We start from the raw sequence: 15281 nt of genomic DNA on the forward strand, positions 1-15281 counted from the left end.
CACCAAAAGTGTTAGATTCGAAGTACCTGATTTGTAACACAGTACATCTCATCTGACAAAATAACAACCTACTCATGCCTGGTTATTACTCTGCCTCTCCTGCCACACTACATCATTTACCACCTGTATAATGAAAACAGTCAGCCAATCAACAATGGACAAATATATAAGTTCGCAATATTGTATAAAGTCTCTTATCCTCTTTGAGGGTTCTTTAGGAGTGCGAACCTGGTCTTTTGGTTGTGGGGAACAGGCATCCTTATACCTGGCCGTCCTGGCGTCCTATTCCTGGACCACCTGGGGCCTGTGGGGGACTGTCTCTCTAGTGTCAATAGCGTCTTCCGGGCATCCGTAGGGTCCTCGCTATTCCATCCAGGGATCTGGGAGGGCCATGAAAAAGCATGGGTGGGCCATGAAGATGAATGGGGTTGACTATAGAGTTTCCCAGTTGTTTGAGACCTGACTGTAGGCATGCTGGATGGTTTAGTAGTTATATTCTGTATTTCTGGGGTTTATACTTGTGAACTTTATCCTGAAGGAGCCAGGTTCCACGTTCTAGACTTACTCTGGAACCCCTGGCCGATGGTTCTTTGTTGTCTGCTTGTAAGTGTGGAGGGGAGAGAAAATTATTAGCCAATTATACAGTACCATTACAATAGCCCATGTCGCCAAAGAAACACAGACTCCAGATGCAAAGTTTAGTAATTTATTACAAAGCCAAAAAAAGTGGGACATACAAACACCTCAAGACGAGGGTGTAAAAGTATATGGGCACTAAAACAAAGCCAAATCTACGAATGAAATTTAGGCGGTGCAACATGTACAGGATGACCAATGACAGAATCAGAACACAGAAGATCACTGCCCGACATCAATTGCTCCGTTCATTCACGGGTCGTAAGTGAAAAGCATTGGTCTGTCCCTACACTACCACTAACGTGACATCTCTACTTAGGATTTCCCAGTGAAGTTTCGGAAAAAAGGTTTCAGCACTTGAAGGCTTCCTAAGAAGTACACTCACAGTAAATGGGTAAAGTAGCAAAAAATAGAGAGCTCGTTCTATGATGCTCTCTCCTCTCAAGGCACTGCAGAAGTTCCCAGACTCTGTCCCTAACCCCAACACAAAAGTTGTAGGTCACACCCCTCAACACATCACAAGATCACCCCATCCAGCTAGACACCTCCTCGTAGGTAACTTTCCATGCAGCAGCGGTGCTCCCAGGCTCTTTCTCGATTACCTTAATTCCCAGGCCTTCCCCAGTGAGAGAGGATCCATCCTGCATTATCGGCATTTCTTGTTCAAATGTATCTCCTTCTCCCTTAGCCTACCTCCTAAAACAAAAGCGTTATTCTGACTAGCAAGGATGAAATTCTCCACCTGCAATAGAAATGTGAGAAAGACAAATTCCACATGCACATGAATTCTAATTGCAAACTTTAACGTGAGAGCGAACGAGGGGAAATACACATTAGGCCTCCCGAATCTGGCCAACATAAGGACAATACATAAGCTTTAGAAAGCACACACATGTATAAATCATTAAATTTGATATGTTACATAAACACATTAACATCGAAAATGTTAATTAGGTAGCAATGCACTTTTACACATTGAGATTTCATCTAAACACGAGTAACTACAACGTTAATTCTTCGTTTCCATGAAAGAATGCTTAACACTTCACTTTACACGTTATTACAGTACATAACTAAATGTTAACACAACAAAGGATTATATGTGGGTGCGAACTACTCTTGATTATAATGCACCCCTTCATATGAAAGAGCAAAATCGCACTCTATCAGTCCCTTCTACTCTCTCCACCCCACCCTCCTTTCTCTCCACCTGACCCTTCCCTCTTCCCTGTGCCACTGTCCAACTCGCCCTCTGCTTCCTCCCACCTGTCCCTCTTCACCTCATCCTCCTCTCTCGCTGTCTCACCCTCCCTCCACCTCACACTCCTCTCTCCCTACTGCGGCTTCCTTCCTCTCTCTGTCTCACCCTCATTTATCCCTCCTTTCTTTCTCCACCTCGCCATCCTCTCAATTTGCATCTTTTTTCTACCTCACCCTTCTGTCTCCACCTCACGCTTCACTCTATGCCTCACCATCCTCACTCTCTGCCTCACCTCTTCTGTCTTTCTGACGTATCCTTCTTCCTATTCCCATCTCTCTTTCCTCCCTCTCTCTTACTCACTATCCTCCCTTTCTGCTTCACCCTCTTCCCTCTCCCCCAACTCTTTTACCTGTTTTCCTCATCGCTCTCTGCATAACCTTCTCACCGCACCCTCCTCTCTCTCTACCTCACCCTCTTCTCTCTTCAACTTACCCTCCTCTCTTTCCTCGTCTTTCTCTCACCTTTTCCTCCTTTCTTTCTCCATCTTGCCATCCTTTCCCTGTGTTTCATCCTCCTCTCTCACCACCTCACTCTTCTATTGCCAACTCACCCAGCTCTCTCTATCTGACCCTACTCTCTCCACCTCACCTCGCTTACTCTGCCACACCCCCTCTATCTTTCGGACCTTCGCTCCTTCTCACCTCTTCATTGCTCTTCCTGTCTTCCTCACTCTTTCTGTCTCACTCTCCTCCCTCTTCCCCTAACTCTCCTACTTTATTATGCGCCCTTCTCTCTATTTCACCTTCTCCTCTCACCACCTCTCTCCCCACCTCATTCTTGACTCTCACCGCCTCTCCCTATTCTGCCAGACTCACCTTCACTGCTGCTACATATTGGGTAACAAGTTTGTGTATGCTGTGGATATTGCCCGCTGCTGTTTATTTACTCCAAGAGGGCATGGAAACAAATGAAACAATTGGAAGAGCAAATATAGTTGGCAACCTAACCAGAAATGACCAAACATCAAATGTGGGTCTGTTCTACCCATAGCGGCTCACTGTGAAAAGAGTACAGCTTCCGAGGTTGATAACTGGACTTCCCTTTTGGTGGATAGTTTCTCAACCAATATTTTGTTGCCAGGTTCTGCAGCAGGATGTATTTGAAGGGGAACAAATAGGAAATGAACAGCTCATGTGAGTGCCTCAAAACTGAGCTGACTCATCTAAATTGTGTCTGGCATGTTCCTGCCTCTTTCCCGTTCTCATCATCTTTCTGACTAGTCTCTTCTATTCCCATCACCGTCTCTCACTCTATCACTCTCCCTGCCTATTACAACACTCGCATCTCCCATTGGTTCTACCACTCTCCTCCAATCTATTCATCCGCCATCTCTGGCCCCTCCCATTCACTTATCATTTGCTCATCATCCTTGTCTTTGATCACATTCCTTTCTCATTATCCTCCTCATCCTTCAGCAGCCTCATCCTCCTCATTCACCCTTTTCCTTCTCCTCTTTCTCTAGTCACTTTTTGCCCCCTCATTACATGCCTACCCATCACCCTACTCCCATCGACCACATTGCTCATCATTCTCCAGCTCCTTCCTACTTCATCATCCTACTTTGGGCATCAAAAAACAAAGCGATGGATGGGATGCTGGAATTAATCTGTACCACTGGTAATCTCTCGGGGCGACATCCCAATCAATAGTTTTTTGCCTACCATGCCAATTCAGGGCCCTATTACGATATCGGGCAGAAATCTTCCGCCTGACAGGGTAGGTGTAAAGTCCAACCGCTGTATTAGCATGATGGCAGTCAGCGTTGAAACCTGCGGGGGAACCTGCGCGGTTCGACGGTTGAGCCCGTCGGTCCATCGGAAAGACAGCATAATGTAGATTTTCCACAGACAGATGAGCAGAAAATCTGGATTTTATTAAGGACACGGAGGCTAAGATTATGCAATCTCCTTTTATTGCCAGCTTACAGCAGCAACAATAGAGAAGAATTTAGAACATTGAAAACATTCTGAACAATAATGTAGTCCAGCGACAGGCAGCCATCTTCCTTCTTTTAAGTGCGCTGCGAACAAGGTAAATTTCAAACGATTTTCTGAAGAGCAAAAGAACGAGTCAGCAGGAGGAAGTTTCCAAATTGAATCTCCGTCATTCTGAAATAAAAAATATAAGATAGATTAATCCACCTGGATGGGAAATAGTGGTGGGATATTATGCAAGTTCAAAGTGCATTTAATACATTATCAATTGCATTTGATGTAGGCTTGAAGTAACAAGTTTTGAACATGCTTTCATTGAACCAGTCGTCCGCTTTTAAGATATCTTGTAAACTTCCGCCTAGGATAAAAGCTTTGGAGGCAGAAGCACCTCTAAGGGAGTGAGCCCCAAAAATAGAAGTGTTTACCCCTCCTTCAATCATTACGTCTTTCACCCTTCTAGCTAAGGTGGGGGAAGAAATGGCTTTATGAGGGCTTTTGTGAGAAATTAGTAGTTGAGAGACATTATTTCTTATAATATTGGTTCTCTTTTCATATTCTATCAGGCATTGCACCACACACAATCTTGGGTTTCCCAGAAAATAAGGGTAGAAGATGGCCGAGGAAGGGGTCTTAGTTCTTCTTTTAATGTAGAAACATACTCCTTCAGGTTGGTATGCCCTACTGGTGATGTCCAGAGCCTTAACATCGGATGTTCGTCTAAATGAAACCAAGCAAAGGAGGGTCGTGAGTTTATAGGAGAGTTTTTTAAGAGGTAAGGTTTGATTGTCACCCCAGCTTTCTAAAACTTGAAGTATTAATTTAACGTCCCAAAGGGAAGAGTATTTGGGTATGGGGGTTTGAGGACCCTAATGCTTATCATAATTTTCTTTGTTAATGAATTTTGGCCGACAGGGAGGCCGTTTATGAGGCAGTGGCCTGCAGAAATTGCTGATCTGTAGATGTTAATAGTTCTATAGGACAAGCCTGACTCAAAGAGCTCAGAGAGGTAGTTAATCACGTGTACTACATCTGTTGAAATGAGATTGATACCCCATTGAAGACACCGGCAAATCCATTTATTCCATGCCAGTCTATAAGCTTTTCTAGCGCCTGAAGCCCTGGATTCGGAAATGAGTCTGAAAGCATCTGGCGAAAGGCCAGGGATTTCCCATTGTCTCCGGAAATCTTCCATGCTATCAGTGTGAAGGATCCCTCTTCGAGGAGGGGATGTATTTCCCTTCGAGGGCCTAGGAGGAGAGTTCTGAAATGGGGTAGGAGAAGGGGTAAGTCTATTGACATTTCTAGCACTATGGGGAACCAAGCTTGGGATTTCCACAGTGGAGTTATTAGGACTACAGTTTCTTTGAGTCTCCGGACTTGTAATAGAAATCTGGGTAGCATGACCAACGGAGGGAATGCATATGGTTTCTGACCTCTCTAGTCCTGGAGGAAAGCGTCTATGCCAGCAGCTAGAGGATCTGGTTTCCAGCTGAAAAAACGTGTTAGTTGAGTATTGAGTCTGTCTGCAAACAGATATAAATTGAAGGGACCCCATAGGTGTTGGATGTGTAGGAAGACTTGTCTGTTCAGTCTCCAGTTGCTGGAGTCTCTGAAGTTCCTGGAGAACCAATCCGCTACTCCATTGCTCAGACCAGGAATGTGTTGGGCTACAACCGAGATAACTTTTTCCAAGCAGTATCCCCAAAATTCCTTTGCCAGGTCTGCCAAGTCTTTTGAGTGTGGTCCGCCCATCTTGCTCACATATTGGACTGCTGAAATGTTGTCCATGCGAAGCATCACACAACATTTCATTCTCTCTTGAGTGAAATTCCGGACTGCAAAGGAGCCCGCTAGGAGTTCCAGACAGTTGATGTGCATGTTTCTCTCTTGATCTGACCATAGACCTCCTGTGGAAGAGTTTCCGCATATCGCTCCCCAACCCTCTAGGCTCGCATCTGAATCTATCACCAGTTCGGGATTTTTCCCGAAGATTGCCCTTCCATTCCAAGCTTGTGTGTTCTTGAGCCACCATTCTAGTTCTTCTCTCGATTCTTGGTCTAAAGACAGCATTTGAGAGTACGAGTGATTTTTGTGAAGACATCTTTTCTTTAGTCTTTGTAGGGCCCGATAGTAAAGTGGGCCCGTAAAGATGGCTTGGATGGTTGAGGACAGGAGCCCTAGAATTCTGGCTAAGTTTTTTTAGAGATATAGACTTCTCTGATAAGATCTTTTTTATTTCCTTTCGTAATTTTTTTAGTTTGTCTCTGGGGAGACGTAATTCTGTCTGGAGGGTGTCTACGATGAAGCCTAGGAATTGTGTATCTTGTGATGGTGTTAAACATGATTTTTTTATATTTATTACAAATCCTAGTCTTTCTAGTATTTCTATTGCCCATTGGGTGTGTAGTGATACTAAGTCCTTTGACTGACCCATTATAAGGATGTCGTCGAGGTAAATTATTAATCTTACACCTTTGGCCCTGAGCCAGGCTGCTACTGGTCGGAGAATCTTTGTGAAGCACCAGGGTGCTGAAGAAAGACCGAATGGGAGACTTGAGAACTCCCAAGTTTTGTTTAGCCATGTAAAATGATGATATTTTTGGTGTGGGGGCCAAATGGGAATAGTGAGGTAGGCGTCTTTTAGGTCTAGTGTTGTTAACCAATCCCCTTTTCTTAAGATGTCCCTTAGGAGGTATATACCCTCCATTTTGAAGTGACGGTAGACTACCCATTCGTTCAATTCTTTTTGGTTTATTACTGGCCTCATTTCTTTGTTCTTTTTCTCTACCAAGAAAATGTTGCTGATAAATCCCTGATTTAAGTCTGTAGTCTCTTTGATGGCGCCTTTGGATAAAAGGTCTTGAACCTCTTTGGTTACTAACTTTGAGTGATCTTGTGAGAAAGAGATTTCTCTTGGGGGTTTGTGTTGGAAGGGGGTGTGTAAAAATTCTATTCTGTAACCTTTGACTGTTTGTATTACCCAGGGGTCTTGGGTCACGAGTTTCCAGTTTCCAGAGAATAGGGCTAACCTCCCACCCACCTTTATGGGGGAATCTGAATGGTGTTTGGAGTAGCATACCTGAAGAGAAGCCTCTTTGTCTCCTGTCGCCTCTGGAGTTGCGAAACCGCCCTCTTTGCCTTGGGAGGTAGAAGTTGGAGTAGGATGTGAAGGGTTGATGGAAGCTCCTATTTCCTTGTGCCATATAGGGTCTGGATGAAGGTGCACCTCGGCCGGGGAACCGACCCCTTGTTCGCCCGGCCCGCGCAAAAATTCGATCACGAAAGACTTTTCTTATATCTTTTTGTGATTTTTGTATTGAGTTGAAAACTCCGACATATTTTGCCATTTCTTTAAAAAAAATCGTCGCCAAAAAGTTGTCCATGTGAAGAAGGCCCTCCTTCTCTATTGGCGAGTTCAATGAGTTTAGGGTCAAGTTTTATAAGGATGCTCTTTCTTCTTTCATTTGAAAGTGCCGTATTGGCGTTGCCAAGGAGACACACAGCTCTTTGCACCCATTCACGTAATTCTTTCGGGTCGACCTGAGTCGTTCAAGTAGGCCGTCTCTGCCATCTCAAATATCTTTGTAAGGGGACCAGTAATATCCAGGAGTCTATCCTGGCAGGATTTCAGGGCTCTGTCTAGGCCTCTTCTTGGATCTTTACCTCCCTTATTAATGAATGAGACCACCTTTGCGTTGAGTTCGGGTGTGGTAGTAATTTTGTCTGGGAGGGAAGGTCGGGGGCATTCTGAGCGTAATCGTGATCTTACTTCTTTAGGAATCTCCCTTCTGAGCCAAAAGGTGATATAGTCGGCAACGTGGCGGGAGGGGGTCCATTCAGGTGATAATGGGTGTCTTATTAAGAGCGGGTCAAACATCATGTCCCCAAAGGGGTCGAGGATTTCCATCTTGGAGCCATAGGTCTTGGAACCTTCATTTGAGTTTTTTTGTTTGGCTGTGGATGAATCTTCACAATCAGATTCGAACTCTGATGAGCATGATAGGTCTATTTCTGGCTCATAGGTTTCATCATCCTCAGAGTCGCTAGATATGGGGACAGTGGGACCTCTTTCTTGCCCATCCACAGTGTCTGGTACACTCACTCTATCACTGGCGTTATCCGGTAGATCCTCTGAGACCCTTTTAGATTTTTGGGATTTTTTTAGAGGTAACTCGCTTGATGTCCTTTTTTTGTGAGAGGTTTGGGGCCAGTAAGAGCATCCAGGTTGATTATTAGAGAGAGTTTCTAATTTTTATTGATGGTTTCATCGAGCGACCCCATCAATTTGCCTAATGCCTTATTAATTATGTCCTCTATTTTGTACTAAAGAGTCTAAATCAGGTTAGTTATGAGACATTGTCTCTTTTTTTTTTATTTTTTATAAATAAAGTTATGAAGGGGGAATTGATGGAGTCGGGGGTTAATAGTATCAGGTAGGTACTTGCGTCCAAAAGGATGTTCTAGGGGTTAAATGTGGCAGAAGTTGGTAGATTTGCTGAGTGGAATCGTCGTTTGAGCTTTAAAAGAGCTCAAACAGTGAAAAGTGGTGACATTTTAAGGTTCTTTCCTCTAATGGGAGAGGAGGGGTTTATTTCCTGGAGTTTGTTCTTCTTCCCGGTGAGGTCGCGTTAGAAGAGAGGCCGCACCGGGAGAAAGCGGGTCGAGGTTACCTCGGTAGGTGAGCCAGAAGCAATCTAAATATTATTTAATCGGTATCTAAAGCGGGAGACCCAACATTCAAGGCGAGGGCGCCGAGATCGGTACCCCAGCATTGCAGCGCGATGCGCGCGTGAGTAGAGACTTCAAATAATGCCCGTGTGAGAGACGCCTGGTGCACCCGAAATGCTTTGAAATGCTTAACCACTTGGGCAGTGGTTGATGAGGCGGGCAGTGGGAGACAGCCACAGGTGTCGGTATTGGGGAATGCCAACAAGGAAAGAAAGCTCCGGTTAAACGCTACGTGCGTTTGAAAAATGCTTTTCGATTTGGGCAAAGGTCGATGTCTGAAAAAGGCGCGAGAAAGACACGGGTGTGTCCGTGATTGGGAATATTGACTAGGGGACAAAGAGGGGGGGTAGAGTGGAATGAGGTGATAAAGTTCAGATCATGGGAATCAAGATTAGACAGAATCTAATAGGTTAAGTGGTGAATACATAGTGAATCATTTCTAAATAATACATAATAAATAATTTCCAAGTTATAATAAATAATATAAAGTAAATTAATACCCAAATATGATCAAAAGTAGTATTGGATAGCACAAATGGAAGAGAGAGCAAAGTGTATTTATCTGGTGAGAAGCAGCAATAAAAGAAGGAAGATGGCTGCCTGTCGCTGGACTACATTAATGTTCAGAATGTTTTCAATGTTCTCAATTCTTCTCTATTGTTGCTGCTGTGAGCTGGCAATAAAAGGAGATTGCATAATATTGGCCTCCGTGTCGTGCCATAAAATCCCTTAAGGATGGTATTCCAAGGCCAATAACAACAGCGCAGAAATCTTTGCTGTTGTCAAAAGCTTTGTCTCTCCTAGCGCCGCTCACCCTCTTCTAGCCTCATCGGCAAAATGGTGTGAGGAACTCTCTGTGTTTTTTGTGGAAAAAATTGATAAAATCCAAGATGATCTACTTACCGTATGCAACAATTTTCCATCCTCCATGACTACTCCTATCCCCACTATGCCCGCTTCTACGGATCAGTTTGCCCTCTTCACTCCAGTGAATACAACCGAGGTCGTGAAAATTCTGGCTACCTTAAAATCGGGTTCCCCTGCGGACCCCTGCCCAGCCAGAGTCCTTGCGGGCCTGGCTAACACAGTCGGCCAAGAGGTGACACATATTGTGAACCTCTCTTTTTCCAGCGCCACAGTGCCAGCTTGCTGGAAACAGGCAAAACTGCTACCACTCCTTAAGAAAAATGGCCTAGATCCAAAAACTCCCGCTAATTTCCGACCCATTTCTTTACTGCCAGCTCTAACAAAGATATGCGAAAAAGTTGCATTTTTACAGCTGGACCGATTCGTAGAAAACTCTCAAGCTCTCCACCCTGCGCAATCAGGCTTTAGAGCTGCTTTCAGTACAGAGACGGCCCTAGTTGAGGTCTCTGAGGCTATCCGTGAGTGCTTAGACGGAGGTGGCAGAGCGGCGCTGATTTTATTGGACCTCTCTGCCGCCTTCGATACGGTTCCTCACTCCCTCCTACTTACCAGACTAGCAGACATAGGCATAACTGGCCCTGCTCTCGGATGGTTAAGATCTTTCCTAGATGACAGGTCCCAGCAAGTGTGGATGCCGCCTTTCTCTTCTTCTCCCAAAAAACTTTCAACTGGCGTACCACAGGGCTCCACCTTAAGCCCCCTGCTTTTTAATGTCTATATGACCCCCCTTATCTATCTAGCGGAACAGCTGGGGGCCAAAATTATGGCCTTCGCCGATGATACCCAGCTCTTGTTTACATGGCCCAAAAACAACCTGGACACGACGAGAGTCCAATTCTGCTTATCATCGGTCTTCCGCTGGCTGGCCTTGGCTCAACTCAAGTGTAATGAGAGCAAATCGGAAATTCTGCTGTACGGCTCCTTCCCAGATAATTTCTATGATTCTCTCTGGCCCACCGATTTTCCCAGCCCCAAATCCACAGGTGGACCTGCAAAAAACCTAGGAATCTGGTTTAGCAATAATCTAAGATTTGAAGATCACCTGAAAAAACTCATCGGAATCTGCTTCTCCACTCTCAAAACTCTACGCAGATTCCTTCCTTTGCTCCCGCGAGCAGCTAAGGAGACGGTCATTCGCGCTCTGATATTATCCAGATTGGATTATGCGAATGCTCTCTACTGCGGACTCCCAGCCTATCTGATCCACCGCCTTCAAGTCATCCAAAATGCTGCGGTCCGGCTGCTGTTTAACATCCCCAGAAAATCTAGCGTCCGCCAACCTCTCCGAGACCTTCACTGGCTTCCAGTGGCTCAAAGGATCTTATTCAAGATCCTTGTGTTAGCATACCGTGCACTCCACCTAACAGGCCCTACCTATTTGAAAAAAAGATTTTCCCTTTATGCCCCCAACCGCCCTCTCAGATCAAGCAATCTTCATCAAATGACTGTACCAAAGTTCAAATATAGTAGGCTTGGTGGACAATCCATTTCTGTTAGAGCAGCGAGAGCTTGGAATGCCCTCCCCCTGCAACTGAGAACAGCCCCTTCCATCATGGCATTTAGGAAAGGCCTAAAAACCTACCTCTTTAACACCAACGCCTAATGGCTGTCCCTCTTTTGCATTTACTGTGATCTGCCCCCTTCCTTTTCTCTCTGCGCCAGGATACTATACTATTTAGTAGCAGAGCGCGTTACAAAAGCCTCTATAATATAATATAATAATAATATAATGGTGTTTACGCCATTGGGATTAAGATGTCGGTGTCTGACTGCCGTTCCATGTCAGCCCTTCCAACATGGAAAGGCTGTCGGAAAGCGACATTGGGTCCCCTCTGGCCCTCCGCATATTGCACTGGGGAGCACTCATCATTCCTGCACCTTGGCACAGTGCCTGCCACACAGAGTAGTGATGCTTACAAACTTCCATTTTTCAATTGGAGGTTGTGCAGCAGGCATTTTCAGCACCCAGCACAAGCTCCCATTGAAAAATGGAAATGTCCTGCGCCGCACTACGTGCGGTTGCATCTCAATTGGGATTGCGGAACCGCTGCCCCATGTTCGGGCGGTTCCTTTCCCACAACGGTGTCCGCCTGACATCATAATGAGGGCCTCAGTTTGGACCCAGTCAAATGCACTCTGCTCCAATGGGAACAGTTCAGCCCGAACTGCCAGGTCAGGTCCTCCCTCAACTAGAAAACAAGTAACCCAGGTCGAGTTTTGCCCTTGTTATGAACTCATCAGCCAGGTATAGTTTGATTCCAGTGGCTCAGTGAGCAAGGAAGCGCGTTTGCAGAGTTGTGGGGAAAGGGGGCGTGGTCTCACAAGATCTCGCAGCAATCCCACTGTGTGGGACCTACCGAAGGTAACAGGGGTGCTTGTTGGTCCCCAAGGACATTCTGCATCCAAGGGGACTTCATTCCCTAATCAGCAGTGCGCCAGGTGGTGCGGTTGCGAAGTGATGGAGAAAGGGGACGGGGCCTCGGTGACTTGCCGTCTTCTTAATTCATTTTAAAATAAATGTTGTTTTAGGGAAGGTGGGAGCTGCGTGGCCCCCTTTCCCTGGGCAGATTTTGGACCCGGGGAACCCAGAGGAGGATCAAAGTTTCTATAGGAAAAGCAGTTTTTGTTTTGCCTATACCTTTGCCGCCGTGTGATGAATCTTCACAAAATGTATAAAAAAGTTCCCTTTGTAGTTCAGCTGCTGTGTTGAAAGTTTTGGGGTGATCCATCAAGCGGGAGCTGAGAAAAAAGTCGGGGCCCCAAAAACTCCTTTTCCCCATGTCATGTCTATGTTTTTTTTTTCATTTTTTGAAAACACCTACAACCCGAACGGGAAAACGGAATTACACCAAATTTCGCAGAAAGCTCGACGTTGGTCCAGAAAACGTGCTTTTTGTGATTTGGTGTGAATCCGTTCAGTAGTTTCAGAGATATTTAAGTTTAACAAATATTGCTATCTGGGAGCCCAAAATCCTATTGAAACCCGACTGAAATTTGATTGGCCACCTACACTTCAACCAGAAAGTGTTGGCAGCCATCTTGGGACTTGGTTGTACCGAGTCTCACAAAAAAAAAGAAAAAAAAAAGAGAAAAGGGGGTAGGGCAGAAACACCCTGACCCCCTAGGCCTCATGGAGGGGGATACCACTGGGATCCCGCAGGGCCCAAAAAAGCTTTTTTTAAACATTTTCGGGCTCCCTCGCTTCGTTCATTATCAGCCCTTGGGCCAGGTCCTGGGGGCATTATGCAAACAAGCTTTGCAATTCAATAGGTCTCGCAATTGCGAGTGTTTAAGCTATTGGCATTGTAAATGACAATGTCTTTTATGTATATTTTGATAATTAACACATAAATATAAGGCATTTTCATGTACAATGCCAATAGCTCAAACTCTTGTAAACGCAAGACCTATTCAAAGAAGTGGCCACCATTGTCCCGGGCTGCTTAGAAAGTGAAAGTGCGCATGACGCGCTGAACGTTGCAGGAAAGCATGCCGTGCCTGCAATAGGAGAAACCATTTAAAGAAATAGTGCTTACAGATTAAAAAAGACTCACTGTGTAACAACCGAAGTAAAAGGGCCAGTGCTCATGGAAGGTTATGAATAGAGAGAAGGCAGTACTAACGAGGGACTCACAAGCCTATGTACAAATCAGAAGGGAGCATTTACGAAGGACAATGACACAAACTAATGACTAATATGGGATGATCGTGGGCGGGGCTTCTGTTCCATTCTCCAATACAGCATGGCCCACAGAGCAGCGCATGTGCTGCCCAGGCTCGGCCCCAAAAAACTACATTAACAGCCCGTTTACCTTTTAAGCAAATGTGTAAATAGTGGATGGAGCTTGAGAAATAGTACGGTACCGAGTCACAGACTAAAAGAAACAACAGACCGCTTTTTCCTTACACAGCAGGTATAGCAAAACCCTAACACACAAATCAGGCAGTAAAGAACATAGTGCAATGTCCCCTTAAGCTGACCAGGCAGACAGTACAGGGTTTTCTAATGGAGAATTATAATAAATCGACAGTAAACCAAAACTACATTACATCTCTTTTCTTTAAAGGCTATTTCTTCATCATCACTAATTGCTCAAGTCTCCAGAACAAAGGCAGACATGTCCAAAGATTTTCAACATGGGCGTCCATGACTGAAGAAGTTGCCCCTAAAAATCATTCCTTGTTTAAAGTCTACAGCGCTTTTTTGTTTTTCCCCTATATTGAACTTTCTTGAAGTCCTGTAAAGTCACAGAAACCCACATAGTCACTCTAACCAGACTAACTATTGCTTACTGGAAAATGGGAATTTTTGCAGAAAAGGAGGGGCCTTTAAAAGTAGTCTTACTGAGTCTGTCCCAGACCCGCCAACTTTAGAAGACCAATGGCAGATACAGTACTTATTCCCTATAGGTAGATTGCTCTACAAGAGAGGTTGTTAATTGGGCTGAAACCGGATTGATTCTACCCCCACTTTACCAACCTTTCCAAGCTCCATATCAGAAGCCTAGACTCTAACTCACATAACCTACAAGTCTACCTCTGAGAGCAATATGTTGTAAATGCAGAATAACGGAGTAGTTTAGGGAGCCCTTTAGCACACTATTATACCTCATGACCAGCTCTAAATATGTTACGCAATGCGGGAGTTGTGGCCACCACTGTACAGTAAAACTACTGGAAAAGGTTTTGACAGAACACAAGAACCGGCCACACCAGTGGCATGCTGCCTGCGAGCCTCCCTCCATCCAATATCCGGCCCCGTACAAGCTTTGAATAACAAACCACAGTCAAAGCCTTTCATCGAACAGCAGAGTGTTTTAAAGCGTAGAGAGGTTTCTTGTGGTTTACTGTAAAAACTAAAGAGGGTCACCGAGGTCTTTCACACTATAATAAGCATTAAAATTAAAGTTCCGAGTCAGCCATGTGACTGACCTTACCTCAACCCTATTGGCGCTAAAGGTGAAAACTGATCCACCCTTGCATACCCACTTTGCAGAACGGACTTGTCAAACACTGCCTCCACTTAAGGTTTTTCAAGGGCAGACGAGTAAACTTTGTCCAAGCCCTACCGCCTTTGCTCTGCTAGGAAACCAACTTCATTTTGGCCAGCACCTTAAAAAGGAACAAGAAAGAAGTGCAGAAGTGCCTATTGGCATTGAAAAAGTAAAAAAAAAGATAGAACACGGTGTCCCTGAAGTAGGCGCTGCGTTCAGTAGTAAAGTTTAAAAAAAACAATAATAAATCCGAGCGCGGTGTCCCTGAAGCATGCGCCGCACTCGGTATTGAAGTTAAAATAAAAAATTTAAAAAACAGACCGTGGTCCCTGAAGCAGGCTCAACATCAAACTTTTAAAAATAAAATGTAAACTGAGCTCAGTGTCCCTAAAGCGGGCGCCACGCTCAGCATGCAAATACAACAAAGCAGCCCCCGTTTTCCCCATTAGTGTCAATAAACAAAATCGTGCTTACCTACTAGATAAAGGTGACCGTGTAATGAGCCAAGTAAAAGGTCCAGTCGTTATGGGCGGTAACAAATTGAGGCAAGGCGGTATCCAGGAGGGACTAACAAGCCTCATAATGAGTCAGAAGCCAGTGTTTACAAAAGACAATGACAAAAGCCAATTAAAAATGTGGGCAGAGAGTGGGCGGGGTTTCCACTATATACTCTATTACAGCATGCCTCGCAGAGCGAGCAGCCCATGCGAGCTGCCACTAGGCTCGACCGAAAAAGGAGGGGGCGCACGGGCCCTTTTCTCCTGGGGCTTATTATGCCCCAGGGACCACCACCTGTCCGGG

The 15281-nt window shown here is 45.0% G+C and overlaps 1 protein-coding gene across 5 annotated transcripts in view; it reads left to right on the plus strand.

Annotated features, from left to right (window-relative positions):
- SPATA6L (spermatogenesis associated 6 like) overlaps window positions 1-15281 on the plus strand; it is a 497016-nt gene that overhangs the window by 1584 nt on the left and 480151 nt on the right. Inside the window, exon 1 of one of the 5 annotated variants that reach the window (XM_085632932.1) lies at window positions 8417-8505. The exons of the other annotated variants lie outside the window; for them this stretch is intronic. The gene's annotated coding sequence lies outside the window, so the exon portion shown is untranslated. Of the gene's footprint in view, window positions 1-8416; window positions 8506-15281 lie in introns of those variants that run through there. 5 annotated transcript variants of the gene reach the window in all.

This window comes from Triturus cristatus, chromosome 2_1 (genome assembly GCF_964204655.1).
Source record: "Triturus cristatus chromosome 2_1, aTriCri1.1, whole genome shotgun sequence".
NCBI classification, from domain to species: domain Eukaryota; kingdom Metazoa; phylum Chordata; class Amphibia; order Caudata; family Salamandridae; genus Triturus; species Triturus cristatus.